General features: G+C 41.8%; 1 long non-coding RNA gene across 2 annotated transcripts in view; it reads right to left on the bottom strand.

Moving 5' to 3' along the window:
• Positions 1–4,796: 4,796 nt before the first annotated feature.
• The window catches only part of LOC138802222 (uncharacterized), an 81,007-nt gene continuing 59,824 nt past the window's right edge, over positions 4,797–25,979 (bottom strand). The window contains exons 2-3 of one of the 2 annotated variants that reach the window (XR_011364699.1): positions 21,406–21,580; positions 4,797–6,498 (exon numbers count right to left, since the gene is read on the bottom strand). This is a non-coding gene — a long non-coding RNA (uncharacterized lncRNA). Of the gene's footprint in view, positions 6,499–15,867; positions 16,051–21,405; positions 21,581–25,979 lie in introns of those variants that run through there. The other variant, XR_011364700.1, reaches the window with a different exon arrangement.

Here is a 25,979-nt window from a genome sequence, read left to right as displayed (position 1 = left end):
GTATGGGCAGAATATGTTAGTATACAGCAGAGCATTAAGAGACAGTGACACTTTAGGTACAGAATAGCGTACTAAACTATGCTGTTTCATGTACAGATTTCTGTGAGAAAACGTATTCTCGAAATGGATGCCATAATAATCTTGGGGTAATGGGCGCCATACGGTGGCATTTGTATAATGTATACATCATGGGATTTTTGTGATGCATACATAAAAGGATACATACATCCAGGATTGGAAAAATATCAGCGAATGTCACTTCTTACCAGGAACCATTGTAAATATTACTGGTATACCTGAGTTCATCTATAATACCTACATGTTATGGCTGTGTTCACACTACGTATAGTTCAGTCAGTATTGTGGTCCTCATATTGCAACCAAAACCAGGAGTGGATTAAAAACACAGAAAGGATCTGTTCACACAATGATGAAATTGAGTGGATGGCCGCCATATAACAGTAAATAACTGCCATTATTTCAACATAACAGCAGTTGTTCTAAAATAACAGCAAATATTTGCCATTAAATGGCGGCCATCCACTCAATTTCAACATTGTGTGAACAGAGCCTTTCTGTGTTTTCAATCCACTCCTGGTTTTGGTTGCAATACTGACTGAAATATACGTAGTGTGAACGCAGCCTATTAAACTGTATATACTGTATGTGTATATGTTATACCTGTAATCATTACTAATATTTAAGTATTCAAAACATCGAACAGCCTTAAAAATGAAGAACTATAGTAGCAGGAGTGATATTACTAAGCGAAAAAAAAAAAACAGCTTGTGTAGACAAAAAGAGTCATTGCGGCCTTGTTAATAACACTTTTACAGTCTCTCACCACAGCCTGAACTTTATGCCATGTATTTGGATCGGTGTTGCTATGGCTATGGCTACCCCTCTGACAACCAGTTAACCACTGACTTTATCATTAAAGATATTCTTGCACTACTGGTTTGAAGGAGGAGGCTCTGGCTTCTGGGTTGTAGTTATAACCAACCCTATCATAATCTGTAATTGTATAAGAGGATTATGCTCAAAACACTGATGTGTTATTTTGTTTAGTTTTATGCCAAAACCTCTGAAGTCAATAATAAGTCCCTGCTATAAAGAGAGACTCTCAAATAGAACTATTACATTCAGGACGTGATAGAAGAGAATAACAATGGAGGTTATTTTCAGTTTTATAGTACAGTCTTACTTTATTATATATGTTTTCTATATTACAACAAATATAGAGATGAATAAGTCCAGGATAATTACACTTGCCAGCTTTCTGTCTGGAGACATTTTATGAAACGGTACTTGTCCATATGATGTGATTTAATATGGATCTGTATATATCAACCTTTATTGACTAGGGGTAAACAGACCTGGAGGGAGTATTGGGAGATAATATAACAATGTTCATTGTCCTTTAGGCTATGTTCACATTACGTTCTGCCCGGATCATCCCGGCCGGTACTTAAAGAGGACCTGTCACCCCCGGTGCCGGGGTGACAAGCTCCCGACCCCCCGCTAGAGCCCCTCATACTTACTTGATCTCGCCGGGTCCCACTTCTTCGGCAGGTCCCGGGATGGAAATATCCCCGCGGAAAGCCTGGCACGCGCCGCTGAGATGAGTCCGACGCTCATAGAGAATGAATGGTGAGTCTGGCGCGATCAAGTAAGTATGAGGGGCTCTAGCGGGGGGTTGGGAGCCTGTCACCACGGCACCGGGGGTGACAGGTCCTCTTTAAGTAGGGTTCTGATGCGGGCGCATCAGCGTATGCCCGCATCAGAACCTCCCACAGCACACTATGAAGCAAGCGGCGGGAGCCGTTCGCTCCATAGTGTGCACAGACAGGGTTTTCCTACGGCCGCAATTCATTGAAATGACATGAAAACTGACATGTCAGTTATTTGCGGCGCCGCACGGGATCCCGGCCAGAGCGTATACGTTGTGTATACGCTGCGGCCGGGATCCCATAGATCAATAGGCAGTGTTCACTGGCGCATAAAGTACAGCCTTTGTTGCCATCGGCAGTACTTATACATAGTGTGAACATAGCCTTAGGATGAGAACAAATGTTTCCATACATGTTTTTTCTGTATTAAAAAAAAAACGTCTACTCATCACAAATCACAGTGGGCCCTCAAGATACACTATTAATTGATTTGAGAACGACCATTGTAAGATGAGACCATAAGTCTATGAAAAACTGGTAATTGTTTCTAAAACTTCTATATTATTATACCATAATGAGAAAAAAATTAAGATTTAAAGAAAAATAAGCAGAAATAAAGCAAGTCCTACATACAACAGTTAGTAAGAGCCAACAACAAAAATAGGTGATGGCAACCAGTGCTTCTAGTGATAATAGCAATAGGAGCTTGCAGCTTAATATGTTCACACTACGTATATTTGAGGCTGTATATTTGAGGCTGTATAGCAACCAAAACCAGGAGTGGATTGAAAACACAGAAAGGCTCTGTTCACATAATGTTGTAACTGAGTGGATGGCCGCCATTTAATGGCAAATATTTGCTGTTATTTTAAAACAACGGCTGTTATATTGAAATAATGGCAGTTACTTACCGTTATATGGCGGCCATCCACTCAATTACAACATTGTGTGGACAGAGCCTTTCTGTGTTTTCAATCCACTCCTGGTTTTGGTTGCTATGAGGACCTGACATGAGGACCAAATACAGCCTCAAATATACATAGTGTGAACCCAGCCTTTAAACTGGTGGGAACGAACGAATCAGGTAGGTGGTGCTCAGTCCAACCGGTTAGAATGAACTACTTCACATTGTATAGATGAAAAGATGGCCCTCACCCTGGATCCTAGGTTTTGATGCTTTATTAAGGTTATCAGCAAGGCTAAAACAGCGTTACAGAACAGCAGGCGACGGACATTTCACGCCTTAGTGCATCTTCCGGCTTACCAGAAGATGCCCTAAGGCGGGAGCCGGAAGATGCGCTAAGGTGTGAAAATGCCATCACTTGCTGTTCTGTAACGCTGTTTTAAGCCTGCTGATAGACGGTAATAAAGCATCAACACCTAGGATCCTGGGTGAGGGCCGTCTTTTAATCTATACATTGTGAAGGAGTCAGAAAGAGCTACTTTCTGTAAATTACTTTCCATGAAGCAGACCGGAGAATTTTCTGGGTCCTGTACAGATCACACAGGGTCCCAAAATGTAATGAAGTCGCCCTCAACTGGTAGTATTACACTGTACTGTAAAGAGGCACCATTAGACAGCCAACTAGTGCATGCACTTCAGTAATACTGGTGTTTTACCAGTAAAATGACCAGTTTTATTAGTTGATCATCTACTGTAGGTATTTACATGTGCTGCAGATCCTGATTGTCTGTAGCATTGTATGTTAAGTCTGGTCTCAAGTTACCATAGTCCAGAAAGAAGGATTATACTGGTTTAAATTGTGATTTTTAAATAATGTAATATTTTTTGTCAATTGTTGGGTTACTATTGCCCTAGACCAGGGCGACACAAATAGTAACTTCACTTCAGCCCCTGCTGGATGTTGCACTAGTATTATTATTATTTTTTTTTAATTTCCTGGTGTTTCTGTGGCTCCAACATATTCTATAGTGCTGTACACATGTTGTCATTATTCGTATTGGTCATTGTCCCTTATAGAGCTAACAATTTCATAAAAAGACAAAAAATTTAGTATGTTTTGGGAAGTGGAAGAACTCACAAATATATTTATAGGTTCCTATGTTAGGTCTTGGCCATCATGTTGCTCAAGATAAGCAAGATGATGGCCAAGACCTAACATAAGAACCTGGATCAGATACACTGATTGCTAAAATCAAGACTTAATGTAAATTATGACACCAGGTCTCTATAAAACCATGAGATTCGAGTTGCGTCCAGAGGGTGGTTCCAAACACTGATTGACAGTCGTCCTTGTATGAATGAGAATACAGAAACCGCTGTCAGCAGGATCACTCACTGGTCACTTAAGCCTGGAGTTAGCAAGAATGTAATTAAAAAAAATTGCAGGTTACCTTGTATCTTTTCAACACAGGACTTTATATCAGTTTACTCAGCACCTCTGTCTCTATGACTTGCTGTCTGCAGATCTGGCTGCATAGTTGATGTGGTTAAATTTAAGTTTTTAATAAATAACAGAAAATTAGTGAGTAACGTTGAGTGGACTTGGGAAATTGTTCAGGTTCGGCAACGTTCTCCAAACCCGAAAGCTTGTCAACTGATCCAGCATCTGGATGCCGCCTAGAAAACATGGATACAGCCATAGGCCAGATGCCGGGAGACAAGTGCCCAGCATTCAGGTTAGGAGAACATTGCTGAACCCGAACAATCTGGTAAGTCTGCTCAACACTATTAGTGAGGTAACAGTGGAGGTGTCATCCTATGTCGCGACTTAGATCTATAGGTACATGATAAGAGGCCTTCTACATAGGGCAATTATTAACAAAACAGGTCGAGATAAAACATAAAAGACCAGTTACTCCTTTGCTGTCTGAAGTGAAAGGTCACCAAAACAATTCAGCTATTATCTGTGAGACCCTGGCTGAACAACCCCTGAGCTATACATTATAGGCTTATTAAAGGAGCAATGATCTGTTCGATTGGCATTCATATCAGGCATGGGTCTGCCCATCCTTAAGACCATCATGAAACAAACGTATGGAATAAAGAGTTTCTAACAGGTAAATCAAACCAAAACTAAAAACAAAATTAAATAAAAGAGATCATAAATGCATGTTGTAAAATCTTATGTTTTATTAATGATTTATTAATAATTTATATGCATAGTCTAATTTGTAGTAAGTGCTATATAGACCTCTCCGTCAGGACTGTATGCAGCACACAAACAGCTATACATACAAAAAAAATCAATAAAACAAACATAATTACAAAATAGGCAATTGAAAATTAAAATATACTATTATAGATTAAGTACAATAAATAAAACTATACTTAGATGACAAACAACTATTAAGATTGCCAGAGGGCTTAACAGACAGATGGGGTCAATAGATTATTTCATAATAATTGGCTGTAGAGTTATTATAATTTATTACACCTTTATATGGATTATGAGTCCAGTAGGCGGAGTCGATTAGTGATTGACAGCCTTCCTGATATAATGTGCACAGAGGTAGCTGTTAATTAATAATGGGATCACACACTTGACTCTTAAGCCCATAATGAAAATGAATTTATCTGATTGGCCCTCCTTACTCTATAACACGGTGCACACACAATGGACAACCTGTGGTGGTGCCGTCGTTTTCCTAAAAATGCTCTTTTAATCCAGTAGATTGTCATAGAGGCTGGGGCTAGAGTGTCCATGCGCCGATAAAGATGATTCAGCCCAGGGGTGTGGTAAAGAACAAGAATGGCGGGGAGGAAGAACTATGAGGCGTCACAGGACTAGGGTAGGGATCTTTGACACTGCTCCTCCAAATAAAATGTTCTTTTATGAAAAAAATCAGTATCAGTGTTGGTTTTTTTTGGGGGGGGGAGGGGGACCTGGGGTGGCTATAGATTTGCTTTTAGCCGCCATACAACTTTATGACATTCTCCTCAAGGAGAATTAGCACCCCTTCCGGTCCACAACAAGAGGCCTCTCTGTAGCCAGCCCGCACCCTGATCTGTACTGACAAGGGGCAATTACCCTGAAACAGCTGTCTGCAGATGGGAATTCTTTCATTATTGGAGAGATTTTAGGCCTGTTTTATATCCCTAGTTACTGTTCTAGGACTAGAACTTAGAGAGAAACACTTGAAAACAAGGCCACCTTTTCAAGGTGTTATAAGAGAGCTATTTTGCAAAAATTCTTTCCAATTTTTATGCGCCTCACCTGGTCCTTAGTATCGGACTCAAGGAGCTACACAGGGGTACCACACTGCTCGTATTGCAATTTATGTCCTTGGGACCTAATGATAAGGAGGAGTCAATATATGACTTGAGTCAATCAAAGCCATGCTTCAATGTCTAGTGGTTTTAATTTAACACATATAGCATTTTGTTGCTGTTCACAAATAACTAGTGCATTGTTTTAAGGTTTCTCTTATTGTTTTATTGTGTATTGTATAGCAGTTTTTGTTGCAGTTATGACAACTCTTTCCAGCCAAGCATTCGACAATTAACGGAAGTATGAAATGTGTAAATCAAAGAGTTAAAACGTCCCACACTCATCTGTCCTTTAACCTCTTTGGCAAAAAGACTTTGTCTATGTTGGCACATCTCCTCTTCTATATTTTAAGAACTGCCAAAAATAAAACAAGGAAGTGAATGTGGTAAGTTAAAGAGGCTTTCCAGAAACATCCCGGCTATCTCCTGATGTCGTAGAGAGGGTCCGTAGACTCAGAAGAACACTGCAAGAGCAATAAGGATTTTTAGGGGCATTATGGTAGTGTAATGGAAACACATCTGCCCCCAAAAGTCCCTCATTTTCCCTGCGGTATACAGCTATGCGAGTGAGGTAGACCTTGGCAATTCATGGCTCAGCTAAAATGGAAAAGGTTATAGTTAGTAATGCAAGAAAAATATTTCTCCCACAACAGACAACATAATAAAAGGCACGGCATACATTGAAATATTACTGTAACTAGAATTCAAAAGACAAACTTTTTTGAAGATCATGTAACCAAAAGTATAAATAGGAAAAGTTCAACGTAGAATGTCAGCCTCTTCAAAAGTATTACATGCTTCATGTTTTTAGGTAGTTTCCTAGCTGGGACAGCAGAATATCCATGATTAGCACTGATTCAATATTTGGATCATCATACTCTCTATATACGAGCAATACATTAACTCAAGTAGCAAATCAATACTGGAGGAATTGGCAAACAGCTCCTAATTTAATCTATTCGAGCAATGTTACACAAGACCAATGATTTAATGAAGTCAACATCCTTCTATATGAGCTATAAACAAGTCATTATTGGTAATTGAAATACATGACTAAACATCCTGTAGGGATACATACATTGAAATCAGCTGCACAGTTCATTAGACTTTATAGGTGTAAGGAAATAGTGAACTTTATGACCTTTACGAGGAGTCCTGGCCATTGTTGAGGCTGGTGTGTGGCTGACTATTGCTGACTCACTAAACTAACATTTTATACATACTGTGGTCTAGATGTATGCAACTGAAGATTAGACATTCACACCTTGAGGCTATGTTCACACAAAGTATGTTTTGTATAAATCAAGGCCGTTGTTGCACAACGGCCATGATTTATACAAAACATAAGTTCTATTTGAATAAATGGAATCCAGGGCGGAGCTTAGTATACATGTCAGTTTTCTGCAGCTTCTATTCATTGAATAGCGGCCACACAGACGTGTCAGTTTACACAATGGAGTGTACGGCTCCGGATGCACGCTTCATTGCGTGCAGCGGTAAATTGGGTGAAGCGGTGAAATTATTAAAAAATAAGAAGATAGATGCTTATTAGGATAGGCCTATCAACAAAGCTTATGGTACGCTCAAGTTTTTAATTGCAATTTATGAAAACAAAGCCTGGAATGGTTTTGATGTCAATAATTCCAAAAGCCTGACTGTGTGAACACATCCTGAGCTTGGAGGGAAGAAGCTGGAGGAAACCGCCTTGCAGACACTACTTCACGTACCTGATTCTTTTATTTTATAGTTTTCTCTCTCAAGGCCCAAAATGTTTCAGAGTAAGACATAGTTTACTGCATGTCAGTATATTATGCTGTCCAACACAAATCTGCTGGCATATTACTTTTAAACATACTACACAACACAATTGATCAGGTTCTGATTATGATGTGGTAAAAGAAAATTGTTATTCTGTTGATTACTTAAAAATAATGGTCACTAAGCTATACAGAGTTACTAGAGGACAAATGCAATCGATTAATCATGCTTTACATCACACTGCTGCCAGCATTCTCCAAAAATCAGCTTTTTCAGTAAAATGTGTGTATAGAATATAAACCATGCATTGTAAAAATCCATCACAACAAAATGCTGGAAGCAACATCGAGTGTGGAGGAATGTGCAATAAAACACCACATGATTCCAGCACAACAGAGATATTTTCTCCTACGTGTTATTTGGACCTGGGTGGCTGCCAGCTGTCTAGATACATCAGTGACAAAGTACCCACATATTGGTGGCAACCAGTCGACGAAGATACAGTGTCACAGGTATGCAGAACGAAGGAACACATTGTACCCAGTGCTGGTTAACCACATCCTACTGCTCTGGAAGACGGCCCTGAAGTTCAGAAATAAGGATATGTCAGCGCATGGGGCCAGTATATACACCAGAACGAAATACCGGCAAGAAATTCAAAGTCATTCATTACCACTAAGTGATACAGACATCAATGTGCAAACAAGGCAATCTAACAGAGAGGGAGGTTAGGGAACTGGTGCAAATTTGGTTGCATGACAGATCGAATAGAAAGGGCAATGAAATATAGTTGCCTAAAACTTTCAAATTGTAACCTAATCTAATATGGAGGGAACTAAAAAAAATAGCATCATAGTTATTTATAAAGTACATTTATGAGTGACTTGGTTCCATCCCTACCGTCACAATAATTAATGCTACTCTTGTCGATCAGTGCGCTTTTACTGTTCATTCAATTTAATGGTAGTAATAGCATGGCGGGGGAGGAGGGGCACATGGCATGGATACATTGGACTCCTGCCTCACAGAATTACAACTTTCAGACTGTAAAGTTAACAAAAAAGTACACCAGAGCCTCTGATAATAGACAATTTATGAATATAATAGTAATAACCAGCTTGCTGCTGGTAGGGGGCTAATCTCCTAGATTAATTTGTTACCTCCTTCAGCCAGATTGTAGATACAGCGATATAGGCAAATTAGCTGGTTCAGTGTACAGGGAGCATTCCCCCCAAATATACTAGTCCAACTGTCTGCCTAATAAGTATTCATGTGACTCCTCTGCTGTGACACAGTAGATCCCGTTGTAACATTACCCGGCCACCATATTGCCTATGTAACTGCGATAGCACACGATCTGACAATGAAATTCAACTTTGTCACAACAGAGGAATCACGTGAATATTTATCAGGAGGTGTAACTACCTAGGTTGACTAACGGGCAGACAGGTGCACTTGGGGGCTGGGGAACACACCCAGTGCACCAATCAGCTAATTTGTATATTGCTTTATATTACTATAAAATCTGATATATTCAGCATAATTAGCTCTACTGTCCATACCGGCAAGTTTATACAAAATACTCAATACTACACACAATAACATTGTTAATTTTCATCAATGTAATCTAAATGTAATCATCAATGTAATCAAACAAAACAAAAAAAAAAACACTAATGCCCTTAAAGGAAAAATATAATATGTGGTACAAAAAAGGGCCCTATATTGTGTGGGGTGCTATAACCATCTGCAGTACTGTCCGTTCGGCATTATTTTTTGAGGGGTAAATGTGGTTATGAGGGCACCGGGGGCAGCAGAAAACAGAGTACAGAGGAAGCAGCAGGATTGTAGAGTTTAAATGGCGGCAGATAGTTAGATTGTGTAGAACTTGGGAATAGATGGGGAGGGTGATGGATCACTGATAAACCAAAGACATCTGGGCAGAAAACCAAAGACAACAGACAAGTCATCTATGGGGAGAAGTATTCATGGCAGTGTATGTCAGATACAGAAGAAAAGGGAAGATGAATAACTCCAATCGGGGGAACATATTAACTACAGGATTTACATCTAAAGCTCTACAGCAGGGGTCCCCAAACTACGGCCCGCATGCAGCCCCCCGAGGCCTTTTATCCGGCCCCCGCCGCACTTCCGGAAGGGACAACTCTTTCATTGGTGGTCAGTGAGAAGACTGCTCTCACTGAGCACCAATAAAAGAGTTCCCCCTTCCGGATCACGCCAGCCCCTGCCCCGCATCCACACTGCTGCCGACATCCCCGCCGAAGGGATCCCCCAGCAGGTACAGCGACGTCATCACTGCCCCTGCCGGAGGATCCCTCAGAGATCATGTCCAGGTTACATCCAAGGCGGGGGGGTTGGTGGTCCGTGTGGCGCGGAGGAGGCTGGCGGCAGGGCCACATCTCACACTGCTCCGAGATCTGCGGTCCTGCTCCGGGATCTGCGGTCTGGTGCAACGGACCGCAGATCCCGGAGCAGTGTCAGATGTTATCCCTGCCGCCAGCCTCCTCCGTGCCGCACGGACCACTAACCCCCGCCTGGGATGTAACCTGGACATGATCTCTGAGGGATCCTCCGGCAGGGGCAGTGATGACGTCGCTGCTCCTGCTGGGGGATCCCTCCGGCGACTGACCGGCTGAAGAGGCTAGAAGAGATGAACACAGTATTAGGTGAGTATAATTTTTTTTTTTTGTAGCAATGCAGTGGGGCATAATAACTTTATGGGGGACATTGCAGGGGGGCATTATAACTATATGGGGGACATTGCAGGGGGACAATATAACTATATGGGGGATATTGCAGGGGGACAATATAACTATATGGGGGACATTGCAGGGGGTCATTATAACTATATGGGGGACATTATTACTATATGGGGGACATTGCAGGGGGGCATTATAACTATATGGGGGACATTGCAGGGGACAATATAACTATATGGGGGACATTGCAGAGGGGCATTATAACTATATGGGGGACATTGCAGGGGACAATATAACTATATGGGGGACATTGCAGGGGGTCATTAAAACTATATGGGGGACATTATTACTATATGGGGGACATTGCAGGGGTCATTATAACTATATGGGGGTCATTATACCTATATGGTGAACATTGCAGGGGGGCAATATAACTATATGGGGGACATTGCAGGGGACAATATAACTATATGGGGGACATTGCAGGGGGGCATTATAACTATATGGGGGACATTGCAGGGGACAATATAACTATATGGGGGACATTGCAGGGGGTCATTATAACTATATGGGGGAACATTATTCATACATGGGGGACATTGCAGGGGGTCATTATAACTATATGGGGGACATTGCAGGGGGCAATATAACTATATGGGTGACATTGCAGGGGGGCAATATAACTATATGGGGGACAATGCAGGGATACATTATTAGTATATGGGATGAGGGGGCTGGTTGAGGGTGTGAAGGGGGAGTTAGGGGAGGCTGGTTGAGGGGGGAGTGAGGGGTTGAGTGTGTGCTGGGTGAGGGGTAGAAAGAGAGGGATGCTTTTACTTTTTTTTTGGGGGGGGGGGGCGTTGTGGCATTTTGCACTGGGATTTGATTATAGTTTTGTTTTTTTTATAGTCCGGCCCTCCGACGGTCTTAGGGACAGTGAACTGGCCCCCTGTGTGAAAAGTTTGGGGACCCCTGCTCGACAGTGTCTGTGTAGAACTGATATCTGCTCTTATCTGTTTACAGTATGGTGGTTATATTGGTCTTTCTGTAGTAGTTTCTGTTTAATAACAGTATGGTTGTAATGGGCAGTGAATGTGGGCCCGCTGTGTTACAGAACCGGTTTGGCTTTGGGAGTGGTTTCTAAGTAGGTGATTTATCAACCATGGTGTAAAGTGAAACAGATTCTTTGGAAAACGAAAGGTGTAATCTGATTGGTTGCTAGGGGGCGACGGAGCCAGTTTCACTTTACACCATGTTTGATAAATCTCCCTCTAAACGCCCTCTAGGTTTTCACCCTATGATCACTCCAGGATGCAGAAACTAAAGAGCCATAAAGCTCAGATTGATTTCAAGGGGAGTTTCAGAGTGTAATGGCACAGTTTCCTGCCTCCCTTTGAAGACAATGGGAGCACCTTGGAAATTGGCATGGCTTCTGCCTTGAAAACCACACTGCTTATTGACCATATAAACATGGCTATGGCTACAGAAAAAAAAAACCTGTACAGTAATATAGAGTTACAGCTGATCAACAGCCTCAGTGGCAAGACTTATGGTCGTCACCTATTGTCTGTTGAAGAGGACAACACAACTCACAACTACTACAAATAAAACTACTACTGTCATTTGGCGGGGGCAGGGTTATTGTTCAAGTGTACTTGCCCTTTAAGGCATATAATGCAAGTCTAGAAAATCTAAATAATTCTGAAGATCTGCACCATAAACAGTCCCCCTTTTCTGCATCTAGTTACGCAGGAAGTTAAAGTGTTACATAAGTGGAAAACAAAAAATGCTTTTACGTCAATATTTTTTCCAAAGAACCACAGTAGGTTTTCTAAGTAAAGCATGTCAAGCATGTGACTTGAATAAATAAATGTTTCAATGACAGAACTTTAAAGTAAAATACATGGCTGTATCAGTAAATCACTTCTCACTGGACGGCGGCTCCTGAGGTTTTATATTGATGAGAAGGGTTTCTGTTGAATACTACGTGTTAAGGACTTGTTATTAATGGCCAATGCTGAGAAGATTCCAAGAACTGTTTCATAACTCGGCTGGGATCCCTGAGATGTTTCTGCCTAAGTTAAATAGGAGATTTAGCTGAATATTACTCTGACTGGGCTTTATGTTGCCATTCTGATCAATACGGCCGTAAATTCTAATCCTAAACTCACGGGGGAGAATTTTTCAAGGGCATGCACCTTTTTTTTTTTTTTTTTTGCATTTTTTTGGCACAAATGATCTAAATTTTACTTAAAAGTTTGGACTTTTAGAAACACAATACCCCTGACACCACTTTTGAAATGCACCTAAAGGATGGGCCATTTTTCATCAGAAGTAGCAGCTGAAGACCACAGATAATCTGTAATCTATAAATCTAAATAATAAAAATGAATGTGTCTGTTTGTTTGTTTGTCTGTCTGTCTTCTATAGACTTATGTACCCCTTGAACCATTTGACCCCAAATTTGGCACCCAGATACATTGGGTGCCAGGGGAGGTCCTTGCCAGATGTACAGGAGAGGAGGGAGATGGGGAAGAGCGCCCCGTAGAAATGACTGGGAGAATCTCCACACTGCACATACAGGGGACATCCTTAGAGCTGCAGCTCCCCAGCAATGCACAGATGAGGGAATGAGCCTCAGCCAGAGCTTTAGAGATATGAATATGCTGACCCAAAGCATCACAGTCACAAATATGACAGCCAGGCCTGGTGGGAGCTCACGAGGAGAATAGACCCAAAAAAATAAATGATAGAATGTTCTGTATATTAAATTTTACCTCATAAAGATGATGTTAGGTGAGTGTCTGACCACACCACACACACACTAATGGTAGCTGGGAAGGTATACTGAACTATAAAGGTACTATGGTGTCTAAGCACCTGGCAATAAAACTACCTATGTTATATATAACCAGGTTCTTTATAAATTATTCTCACATGACATCTCAGTTTGGCCATTAGGTAGTTAGGATGTTAAAAGCTTTTAGTTTATTTTTTATCTGCATAAGTTACAATTTACATATTCAGAAAATGAGGGCATACATTGGCCTCCTGGCAGTAGCGAAATTAGGGGGGGGCAAGGGGGGCCGCCGCTCCCAGGCCCACCAAGGCTGGGAGCCCACTAGGGCTGGGCGATTGAAATCAATATTGAATTTATTATTAATTTCGGGCTGCGCAGGAAACAGACTGAGGGGAGGACTACAAACAACTGAGCTCACAGTAAATATATGGCTACTACTATAAAGAATTAAAGGGGTGCTCCAGCATGGGGGCACTTTCTGGGGGGGGGGGACCGGGGAGGAGGTGGCTGAAATAAAAGACATCCACTCACCTCCCCGGTTCCAGCGGCGGGTCACTCATCGCGGTGCTCTAGTCCCCAGTTCCTGGCTGCTTCCTGGTGTCTGACGCCGCCCGAAACGCTCAGGGACGCTCAGCCACTTAGTGAAGGAGGCGGGATCTGAGCAGATTTCAAACGGATCCCGCCTCCTTCACTGAGTGGCTGAGCGGCCATGAGACCGCAATGAGTGACCCGCCGCTGGAACCAAGGAGGTGGGAAGACGTCTTTTATTTCAGCCACCTCCTCCCCGGTCCCCCCCAAATAAGTGCCCCCACACTGGATAACCCCTTTAAGGGCACGGTCAAGTTTTACGTTTTGGCTGGTGATAAGATTTTACATCTGTATAAATGATGTCCCATTATCATGAATGTGGAGTTTAAAGGGGTTATCCAGCGCTACAAAAACATGGCCACTTTCTTCCAGAGACATCCCCACTCTTGTCTCCAGCTTGGGCGGGGTTTTGCTGCTCAGTTACATTGAAGTAAATGGAGCTTAATTGCCAACCACACCTGACGTGGAGACAAGAATCATGTTGTCTCTGAAAGAAAGTGGCCATGTTTTTGTAGCACTGGATAACCCCTTTAATTCTTATAAAAAAAAAAAGATCAACTGCTGAACACCTCCTGCTCACCGGCTGTTACAATGGTATGGGGGCATGGATAAGAGTGAACAATCTACCCCTTTACCGAGAACACTTGACGTGATGCCTGATGTACTCAACATAGTTTTATCACTTGTGAAATAATACAACAACCCTTGAATCATGACATTTTGGGAACCAAAACGGTTTGTTGAATTTTATTTGACATACAATACATCTTTATGGAAGTAAAAAAAAAAGATACCATATATGAAGAGGGAACAAAAAGACAACTGTATTGTAACATTAAATCATGGTATGAAAAACAGAGTCCAAAGAGATGATAAGGATGAGGAGTCTGTAAGGGCCCTATTACACCAACAGATTATCTGACAGATTTTTTTAAGCCAAAGCCAGGAGTGGATTTGAAAAGAGGAGAAATCTCAGTCTTTTCTTTATTACCTGTTCCCTGTTCCCTGTTTATAGTCCATTCCTGGCTTTTGCTCAAAAAAATCTGTCAGATAATCTGCTGGTTGAATAGGGCCCTAAGTTTTACACAGCTTCTGTAACTCCCATAGATGTTAGTGGGAGCAGCATAGACAGCTCAGTACTGGTAACTCAACTCCCAAAATATAAATCTCTCAAGATAGGTGCAGGTCTCAAAGGTTGACCCCACATCTATCAGATATTTATGGCATTTCCAGTGCAAGTGCACAAAAATAGGAAAATCAATTTTAGGGTATGCTCACAAGTAGGGATGGTCCGAACCTGCCTAGGTTCGGGTTCGTACGAACCTGGACTCTCGGCAATGATTCCCGCTGTCTTAAACCTCTGTGGAGAGGTGGATAAAGCAGAAAACTGGGATACAGCCTATGGCGGTCCTCCCGCTGTATCCACCCTCTGCACGGATGTTAAAGACAGCGGAAATCATTGCCGAGAGTCTGGGTTCGTACAAACCCGAACCTAGGCAGGTTCGGACCATCCCTACTCACAAGCCATAAAATGCATTTAAAAAGAGCACAAAAAGTCCACACACAATGTGCATTTCCCTCTCCTACTGAGTTCAATGGAAAATTATAATAAAAAAAAAATCAACACTAAGATCATACCGTAAGATTACATCTAATTTGTCCTTTCAGCTCAATTTTTGTAGCCTGCCATATAAGAAACATCCCTTAAAACCAAGCGCATTAATCTAGTCCCCGTGATTAAGCTTTATCTATGTCCCCCCATATCCTTTATACATACCACTACACAGATAGCAAGAGGCGTCCTGCAGGGCCAACCCCACAGTTCTGCCATCCTAAGCATTCGTCTATGTGTTTTTCTTGTCAAACAGAATGTTAAGAATGTGTCTAAAATTAGTCAGGAAGGTTAAATCCTTTTTACAGTTCAAATAACATTAACAAAAATGGAAAGTGTAACTGAAGTCTAAATCCACCAGCACTTGGTTTTCGACTAACAGCGGGAATATCAGAGTTAAATATTAAACAAAGATTAGGCAATAACGTATATGTGACTGCTCATACATGGGAAGTGGCAGCTATCAGCAGACTGACTTATGGCAGTAATGTATTCAATAGAAGTAAATGGATATGTTTCTGCAAATATTTTAATTCTTCTTCTGATCTTTTTCTTTCAAAACTGCATATTTGGGTGCAGCGATACGTGACAGACCAATTCATTTTTCATCCTCCAAAGTTGCAATATTGCGATTTCACTCAACCCCAGAATATACAGTATTGGGGTTGGGCCTAAACAAGAAAGAAATATATTTCTCACAATGGTTAATCCTTGGCTCTTATCCTGTGCACAGGCTATCAATAGTTTTTCCTGGAAAACCTCTTGAGGGTACGTTCACACTTACCAGATCCGCAGCGTATTTTCTGCTGCGGATCCGCAGCAGATCTGCAGCAGATTTCATTTAAATAACTGAACACAGCATCAAATCTGCACCATCAAATCTGCTGCGGATCCTGTAGGTGTGAACGCACCCTGCGTTCACACCTACAGGATCTGCAGCAGATTTGATGCTGTGTTCAGTTATTCAAATGAAATCTGCTGCAGAAAATCAGCTGCAGATCCTGTAGGTGTGAACGGGGAAATTCGCTCAAACATTACTTTTCATATGTTTCTGCCCATGGTGAGACTAACAATTTATTCCATAATTTTTATCCATTCAGTCTCCTTCGCCCAGTTCTGAGCTGCTGCTTTCTGCTGGACACAAAAAACTGTGTGTGAACTTTTATTTCCATCTCCCTCTCCTCTCCCCTCCCTTCCAAGAAGGCTGATATATACAAGTCCCTGACAGGCTTTATCTGCAACTATGTAGCTTCTTTGTAATGCCGGGAGGGTTAATTTGAGGTCAAGCAGCTGATTAACTGTTATTAGCTGTCATTATCCCTCCTGGCATTACAAAGTTGCAGATAGGGACTTGTTTACATCAGCCATCTCAGAAGGTGGGGGAAAGAGGGGGGGGGATGGAGAGAAAAGCTCACATGCAGTTTTTGTGTCTTCAGCAGAAAGCAGCAGCTCAGAATTGAGGGAAGGAGACTGAATAGATAATAACAACTATGGAATGAATTGTTAATCTCACCATGGGCAGCAACATATGAAAAATTATGTTTGAGCGGAATGCACCTTTAACTTCGGCTAGGTTCACACTGCATTTTTGCAATCCATTTTTTTCATCCGTTTTTTCCAAACGGCATTTGTGTGCATCCGTTTTGATCCGTTTTTTCATTGACTTCCATTGTAAAAAAAAGGATCAAAACGGATCATTTTTTTTTTTAACAGACACCAAAGTAGTGTCAGCTACGTTTTTGTGTCCCTCAAAAAAAACGTATCCGTTTCGATCGTTTTTTTTAAACAACGGAAGTCAATGGAAAAATGGATCAAAACGGATGCACACCAATGCATCCGTTTTTTTCATCCATTTTTTTTTTCAAAAAACGGATAAAAAAAACGGATTGCAAAAACGCAGTGTGAACCTAGCCTTAATGCTTACTTTCCTCATAGTAACACAGTTAATATGGTTGAAAGAAGACCAGATTCCATCAGGTTCAACCTAGAAAAACCCTACTGTGTTGATCCATTGATTGGCAAAAACCCCTATGAGGCAGATACCAATTGCCCCATCACAGGGAGAAAATTCCTTCTCGACTCCAATGGCAATCAGAATAATCCTGGATCAACATATCCCCAGAAATCTAATGCCCATAACTTGTAATATTATATTTTTCAAGAAAAGCATCCAGGCCTCCCTTGAACTTATTTAATGAATCGGCCATGACAACATCATGTGGCAGAGAAAAGGCAAAGCTGGAGCAGCTTTCCATATTTTCTATATTATGCCATTCCTCTGTTATTCCTACTGACTATATATAAATTGACAACCGCGCATTTAAAACAGTGTGCCCCTCCACATGGCATTGACTGGATAGTCGCTGGATGAGAAGGGGCATGTCAAGAAAAACTGTCACACCCAGTTGTCCATTAATCAAAGTATTTCCAAGAGGAACAACAGAGGATATGGCATAAAAGAATTTACCGAATGACCAGTCCTTGGTAAGGGACACTCTTCTTTCACAGGCAAAAGACTAAAAGGGGTTATCCAGCGAAAATCGTTTTCTTTCAAATCAACTGGTGTCAAAAAATTATATAGATTTGTAATTTACTTCTATTAAAAAATCTCCAGTCTTCCCATACTTATTAGCTGCTGTATGTCCTGCAGGAATTGTTGTTTTATTTTCAGTCTTACACAGGGCTCTCTGCTGACATCTCTGGCCGAGACAGGAACTGTCCAGAGCAGGAGAGGTTTTCCATGGGGATTCATAGAAAACCGAGACAGAGTTCTTGTCTCAGCCAGAGATATCAGCACAGAGTACTGTCCTGCAGGACATACGGCAGCTAATAAGTATGAGAAGACGTGAGATTTTTTAATAGAAGTAAATTACAAATCTATAAAACTTTCTGATACCAGTTGATTTAAAAGAAAAAGATTTTTGCTGGACAACCCCTTTTAGCAATAGTTAGTATACCATATCTGTAGGAGTTTTCTTCCTAACTACCAATTTCCTCAGCACTCCTCTCCCTCCTGCGTACTCCCTTAATTAACCCTTAGTTTTACCATAACTTGCCCCATAGCCATTCTATTTCTATTTTCTATATAAAACGCAGACTCGGTGATATCTATCTGCCTTCTCAGGTCTAAATTAAATCTGGTTTTGCAGCATATCCTTAATTGAATGTCCGAGCCGCAGTACCAGACACATCCTACTGGCAAGAGTGGCACTGTTTCTGGAAAAAAAAACTTTTTGTCAAAGTCAAGAGCCCATTTACAATATAAATAACTACTAACCCTGAATAAGCAAGCTAACTAGGTAAGCATCACTCATACCCTAGGAGCATCAAATTGAATTACATTCCAGGCACATATGACTCTGGGGATGCATCTATCTTTTCCTGGCAGTGGGATTCAACAGCTGAGCAATCAGGTTTGGGTTTGGCCACACCCTCTGTTAGTTCACTCATTTCTAGTACAGAGATGTTGTGGACACAGGAATTGTGCCTGGGCAATCTACAATGGATGTCAGCTGTACAGTATATTACACTCTGTTGCAACAGCTGGGATCAGAGATAACTCATATCACAGCCATAAAGCCACTCAACCACCATGGACAATAGTGTCATCTAAGTGGTTTGGCAGGATGCAAATTGGTTTCCATGACGGCCCAAATGCCCTCCTGGGTCTGTCTTCTATGAAGGACTATATCATTGACATACTGCCTTTTAGATTGATCGTGACAGGAATAATGCACTACAATAGAGAAGAAATGCAATATAGTGTTATAGTAATAACATGGTTAAGCCCCCGAGTGGGTCTAAACAAAATGAATAACATTCTCACACTAAAAAAAAACAAATTAAAAAAAAGCAATACTAGGCTATGATCCCACACAGTATTTTTGCTCAGTATTTTGGTCAGTATTTTGCAACGAAAACCAGAAGTGGACTAAAGACAGAGAAATGTTCACACACTGTTGAAATTTAGTAGATGGACGACATTTAAAGGGGTAGTGCGGAGTTTCAAAATTATTCACTAAATAACACACAAAGTTATACAACTTTGTAATGTGTTATGTTAGTGAATGGCCCACTTCCCCGTGTTCCCCCCCACCCACGCTAGACCCGGAAGTGTGATGCACTATACTCACCTGATTCGTGTTGACCCCCATCCGCCATCTTGGGACAATGATGTCCCCCCCCTGCCGCGTCATAACTGTGCTCAGCCGCGATTGGCTGAGCACAGTTATGCTCAGCCAATCGCAGCTGAGCTGCTGATGACGCGGCAGGGGGGGCGGCATGAGGGACGGATGGAGCGGTTCGGCCGGCCTCCCAAAGATGACATCATTGTCCCAAGATGGCGGACGAGGGTCGACATGAATCAGGTGAGTATAGTGCATCACACTTCCAGGTCTAGCGTGGGGGGGGGGGACACGGGGAAGGGGGCCATTCACATACATAACATACATTACAAAGTTGTATAACTTTGTAATGTGTGTTATTTAGTGAATATAATTTTGAAACGCCGCACTACCCCTTTAAATGTCGGCCATCTACTAAATTTCAACAGTGTGTGAACATTTCTCTGTCTTTAGTCCCCTTCTGGTTTTGGTTGAAAAATACTGAGCAAAAATACTGTGTGTGAACATAAAAAGGTAAACATAATTGGTATGTGCACAACTGTAATGATCCATACTATAAAATAAATGCATAAAATCCATCCTTCACAAATCAGCCGCCAGATAACTATGTTTTTACAGCCTGCAGGTGTCAGTGTTCGCACTGCTTTATTTACAGAAATGTAGTCACTGGCCAAAAGCTTCCACTGGCAACCAGTGCAAAAAGTTACATCATGAGTAATTTATGTGTGAAAGATGGCAACACAGTGATTCTAAACAAAGATGAACTCTAGTCTAAAAATCTGTTACTTTTATTATCTCAAATCCTTCACCTCTTCTAGACACAATGGATTGCATACCAAATGTTATATTTAGTAGGCAGAATAGGTTTTTTTGTTTGTTTTTTAGAAATGGCTATTTAAAGTGTAACTGTCATTAAAAAAAAATTTTCAGAGAATCACTCACAAAAACGATTTTAAAAAAACTCAATAATAGGATTTATCACAAAGGCAAAAAAGCCTTATTTTTTCATTATCAGGCAAAGCCATCCTTATTACAGAGGAGCAAGTGAAGATGGGTTTGCTGAGTCCCATATAACTTATGGAGGGGGAATGGGCCGAGAGGATGAGTGAGCAGGGAGAGCAGGAAAGCAGCTGTAAAGTGTGCAGACTGTCTGGGCACATAAAATGCTGGATTCAGAAGTCAGAAAGGTCAGTGCTTATCAGGGAGTTTGGTGAGATAAAATTGCAGAATGTAGTGTTTTGCAGGGCTGCCTTTTCTCCTCTCCATGCTCACGTATCCCCCTTCACCCCTCCCCCCTCCATAGAGCATAATGGGCACAGAAATCCTGCTTCTTCTGAAGTGAGGGGGGAGGTAGGAAAACAGCTTTTTGAGTACAGAAGGAAACTCTTTTGCTTATTAAATCTTATTACAGAGTTTCTTAAAATCTCTTGAACTATTCATACTTACTGATTTCTGAAAAATGTGAAAATTAAATGACAGTTACACTTTATTCTACAGCTTGCCCTGGTATGTAGGGACACATGCATAGAATGCTATCATTTTTTTTATTTCACAAGTTGTATCAAAAGACATCCAATGTTTTGCCTAGATCATATGCTTTACAGTATAGTATGGTATAAATGTTGTGCAAACATACTGTACAATTTCCACCAATTGTAGTGAAAAGTATGTGCCTAAAACTGTATTATTATATGCAAATGGTATCATTATAGCATCGTATCCACCTACTTGTCAAACACTACTTGCTAAACATATTTTTTTAGGAAATTTTAGGTAATTTTATTTTTGATCCCGAAATCCTCTGGTTTTCATTGTAGCCACTGAACACTTCTCAGTCACAGGCAAGATTACAATGAAAGGTAATAACCATAGACAACACAATATATAATAGTCACAGCTCACCTTCTCCCCCTCTTAGCACAATAACCTCTACAGAGGTCACAGAGCATGTCCAGAACATAGAAGTCAACTGATCATCTCCAGACTACTGCTTTCCATGGTCCTTGTAGCTGCTGTAAAGCATCTCCCTAAATGCTGTTGAGAGCAGCTTAGAGAAGACGGATGCCCCCATAATCATCTACAGAAAACAGAATTTAAAGAAATCTACAATCAGAAAAAAATAGAAACAAAAATATGTATCAGCATCCAGTTTTAATTACTAAAAATATAGATGACACATTACTAGGCTATTTTCGCACATCATATTTTTATAAAGCCTATGGACACCTTGTATTTCTGTATGCAGACATTTGTATTTCATTGTATTGTAGGTAACTGTATCTGATTGGTTGGCTCTTTCAGCCATTCACAAGTACAGATCCTGAGTATTTGTAGGATTGTATGAGGAGTCTGGTTTTATCTTACAAAGGTCCAGGAAAAAACATTGTATGTTGACAATATTGTAACATGGGGCCATTGCAACCTAGATTCAAGGTGCTGTAAAAATAAACAAGAAAACGTACTCACCTGCCCTAATTCGTCCAATGGTGCTGGATCCATCCTGCTTACTAAGACATTTAGTTTCAGCAGGAAATGCTAACTTAGTTAACTACTGAGTGATGACCTGGCCCAGCCAGTGATAGGATGAGAGGGCATTTCCTACCCCAAAAAACATCATAAGAAGAAGAAGATAAGAGCAACCTGGTCTAAGCAGCGCTGGGGAATGGGGCAGGATACCTGTTAGGAATGTGACTTTGCGCTCCTCAGTCCATGGCGGGCGGCCGAGGAAGCGCTGAATTTCTGTTTGTGTTTGCACTGAATGAACTGTGTTTTACTTTCCAGCCACACCTGCCTTGCCTGTCAGACTTCTGGCAGTGCAGGGGTTACTACACTGCTAGATCTGTTCAGCTGAGCTTGGTGCTGGGATCAGGGCTGGTCCAATCAGCTGCTGCACCCAGTCTCTGATCCTGGATAAAAAGCAGTCAGATCCTCAGTTCCCTGCTGGCTATTGGTTGTTACTAGTCCCAGCTCCCCTGCTCCTTTCCCAGCGTTCCCTGTCCTAATCCCCTTCCTATTGCTCTACCCGTGTTCTGACCTCTTGCTTGACATTTGACTATCCGCTCTCCTTCTGTGTTGTCTGTTTGGTTCTGACCCTGCTAGTTGACTATCCTCCATTGTGTTTTGTTTGTCTGTCTACTTTTGTGTATTCACCTATGCAGTGTAGGGACCGACTCTGTGGTTGTCCGCGACCGTTTAGGGTCGACTGAGGCAAGTAGGCAGGTGACAGTGGGTGGGTTCAGATCTAGGGCCCACTGTCTTGTCTATGCCTGCCTGTCCTGACAATACCTTCATCTTTTTTATTTTTAAGGCTACGTGCACATGGATCAAAAGTGGCAGAATTGCCGCCAGCCTCCCTGTCATAATGACAGTCTATGGGAGGCTCACACGCCTCCTCTCTCCGCGCTGAAGAATTTTCACTCTTCAGCGCAGACAGGGAATGCGTGCAAGCCTCCCATAGACTGTCATTATGACAGGGAGGCTGGTGGGATTCAGTTATGGAATTCGTGTGCATGTTGCCTAAAAGAGAAGTCCAGTAAAATTAATGAATTACAGTGCCGGGCAGGGGGTGGGGTCTGTCCGAACCCGTGCTGCATTTGATTACTAATGCCTGATGAAGCTGGATGCAGCCCTAAGGGCCCTATTCCACCAGACGATTATCGTTTGCATAACCGTTAGCGATTTACGATCTCAAACGACCGCTATTGCGAAAGACCTGAAAACGTTCACTCATTTCCATGGAACGATAATAGTTACTTATGATTGTATTTGCGATCATTTTTTCTTCGCTATTGCGTTCGTATCTACTGTGAATGACCGAACAACGTCTTATTCAATGTGAATGATTTGCGAACGTTTTGCGAACGAGCAACAATAAAAATAGGTCCAGGTCTTATAAAGCGATCAACGATTTCTCGTTTGGTCGTTAATCGTTAACTGCAGTTCAACCGAACAATTATCGTTTAGTTTCAAACGATTTAACTATAATCTGAACGATAATCGTCCGGTGGAATAGGCCCCTAAGGCTGCCTGGAAAATGTGCTACACACGAGGCGTGCCAACGCAGCCATAGGCAATAGGCTGTATCTGTGTTTTCCAGGACTCCTGGATGGTTGGCTACTGAATATGGCAGGCGCAAATAATAATCGTGATCTTTATTTGCACCATTGTTATCAATAGATGGGCTCCTCTTTAAATCATCGAGTATAAATTTAGAGCATCTAATATAATATATTTGTTGGTTCTGTGATGAAACTGTAGGAAACCCATGCAAACACAGAGAACATACAAACTCTTTGCAGATGTTGCCCCTGTATTTGCACCCCCAGTGATCAGCTTGTTATCCTGGATAGTATGGATAGTGTCTAAAAATATCTAAAACGTATCCAATGTGTGGTGCAGGTCATGTAAGTCAGTTTTTTTTGCTACAACGCTGGGTTCACACATATTGGAATTTCACTGCAGTACAGTCACGATACTGCAGCGTCTTTACAGAAATCATACAGTAATACAATGAAACTACATTGTGAACACAGCCTTAGGCTATGTTCACACTACGTAAACCTACGGCCGTAGTTCTCGCCGCAGAACTACGGCTGTAGTTTTGTGGAGTTGAACATAGCCTTATGTGCAATGGGATCCCGTCCGGAGCGTACACACGTCGTATACGCCCCGGCCGGGACCCCATGCGGTGCCGGAAAAACCTGACATGTCAGTTTTCCGTGGCCGGAATTCAGTAAATTCTGGCCGCAGAAAGACCTGTCAGTTCACACAGTGAAGCAAGCGGCTCCGGCCGCTTGCTTCACTGTGGGCTATGGTAAGCTCTGATGCGGGCGCGCGCTGATGTGCACGCATCAGAGCTCTGCGGCCGGACAGATCATCCGTCCGGTACTTAAGTACTGGCCGCGATGATCGGGCACAGACCGGCCGTTCCGTGACCTGGCCGGGGTCACGGAACGGCCGGTCTGATACGACATGCGAACATAGCCTAAACCTTAACGGATTTTTGATGTACGCAGATTTATTCATCCCCCTCCCCCCAGTGGGTCGAATGGTCTGTGTTCCTTTCAAAAAGGAAATAGGGCACACTGCAGGTTTTAATTCTGCTGCAGGTGCTACAATCTGTGTATTATTTCTGATACAGGTGAACGGGTGTGAACTTATCCTTACATAACTTGCATTCATTAAATGCCAAAAATATTTTTAAGAGACAAATCTGGAAACTGGCCATAGTACACAAAGACTGAAAATTCCTGCCGCAACTAGTCACTTTGTTTTTAAGTTCCTGAATTTTAATTTCTATGATTTAACATTGATCTAATGGTAGTGAGATGAGAATTTGGTTTGGGCATCCTGGCTATAAAGATCATAGATCCTGGCCTTGCAATTCACAAGTGCCATGATACACACAAAAACATAAAAACAGAAATTCCATGCAGATATTGTCTGTAGTCAAATTCACACCCTGTGACCCCGGAGCATTGTGCATTTTCAAATCCTGAGGCTGCTATTTACTACACTTACAGTTTTAGGCTAGGTTCACAAAACGCAAGTTTTCGGCCGTAGCGCGCTCCGTGAATAAGCGGCCGGAGATTTACGTAGTTTGCGCACAATGGAAAGTATACGATGTACAGTTGCACAGTTCACACTACGTAAGAACTTACGCCCTGATCGTATTCGGCGCCGTAAAAAATGAACCAGACCATTGTTTCGGGACGGAAATGCTGTAACTTACGCCCGTAGCGTAACATGCGGTCCCGTACGGAGTGGTGATTTCTTCTTTTTTACACTTTGATTTGCCGATCCAAAAGGTTCTGTGGGGTGTCCGGGGCTAGCCGAAGATATCCTAGTAAAATACCGCTGTCAGATCGCTACGTACGCCGCTCGGGAAGCGTACGTACATTACGGGCGTAAGTTCGCGGACCGTACGTAGCCGGCCACAACTTGCGTAAATCCCGGCCAGAGTTTTACACGTATATGTCCGGCCGCGAAAAATATGTGGCCGGACATATACGTAGTGTGAACATAGCCTCAGGCTATATTCACACAGTATACTTTTTATGAAAAGAATGGCCGTTGTTTTCAATTTACACAAGGGCATTTTTTTTCATAATGAAATTATGTGCATTGAAGTCAATGCAAACAACGGCCGTCATTTCACACATGTATTGAACAACGGACGTTGTTTGCTTCGGCAGTCGAAATAACGATCATGTTAATTATTTCTGGCCGTTGTCTATAGACTTCAATGTAATTTGCATTGAAAACAACAGCTGTTGTTGGATAATCAAAAAAAAAACCTGAGTGCCAAATAACGGCCATTGTTTGTACAGCCTTGGGCTATGTTTACAGAACCATTTTTGAAAAGAAAGGCCACTGTTTTCAATGAAAACAGTGGCTGTTCTTCTCAGCCTTGGCGGCATTGCATTGATTTCTGCTCTGTACACACACTGAACCGAACAGCTCCTTAGTTTTTTGGT

This window comes from Dendropsophus ebraccatus, chromosome 9 (genome assembly GCF_027789765.1).
Source record: "Dendropsophus ebraccatus isolate aDenEbr1 chromosome 9, aDenEbr1.pat, whole genome shotgun sequence".
NCBI lineage: Eukaryota > Metazoa > Chordata > Amphibia > Anura > Hylidae > Dendropsophus > Dendropsophus ebraccatus.
The sequence above is the reverse complement of the archived record's forward strand: the minus strand, read 5'-3'. Positions and strand labels throughout refer to the sequence as shown.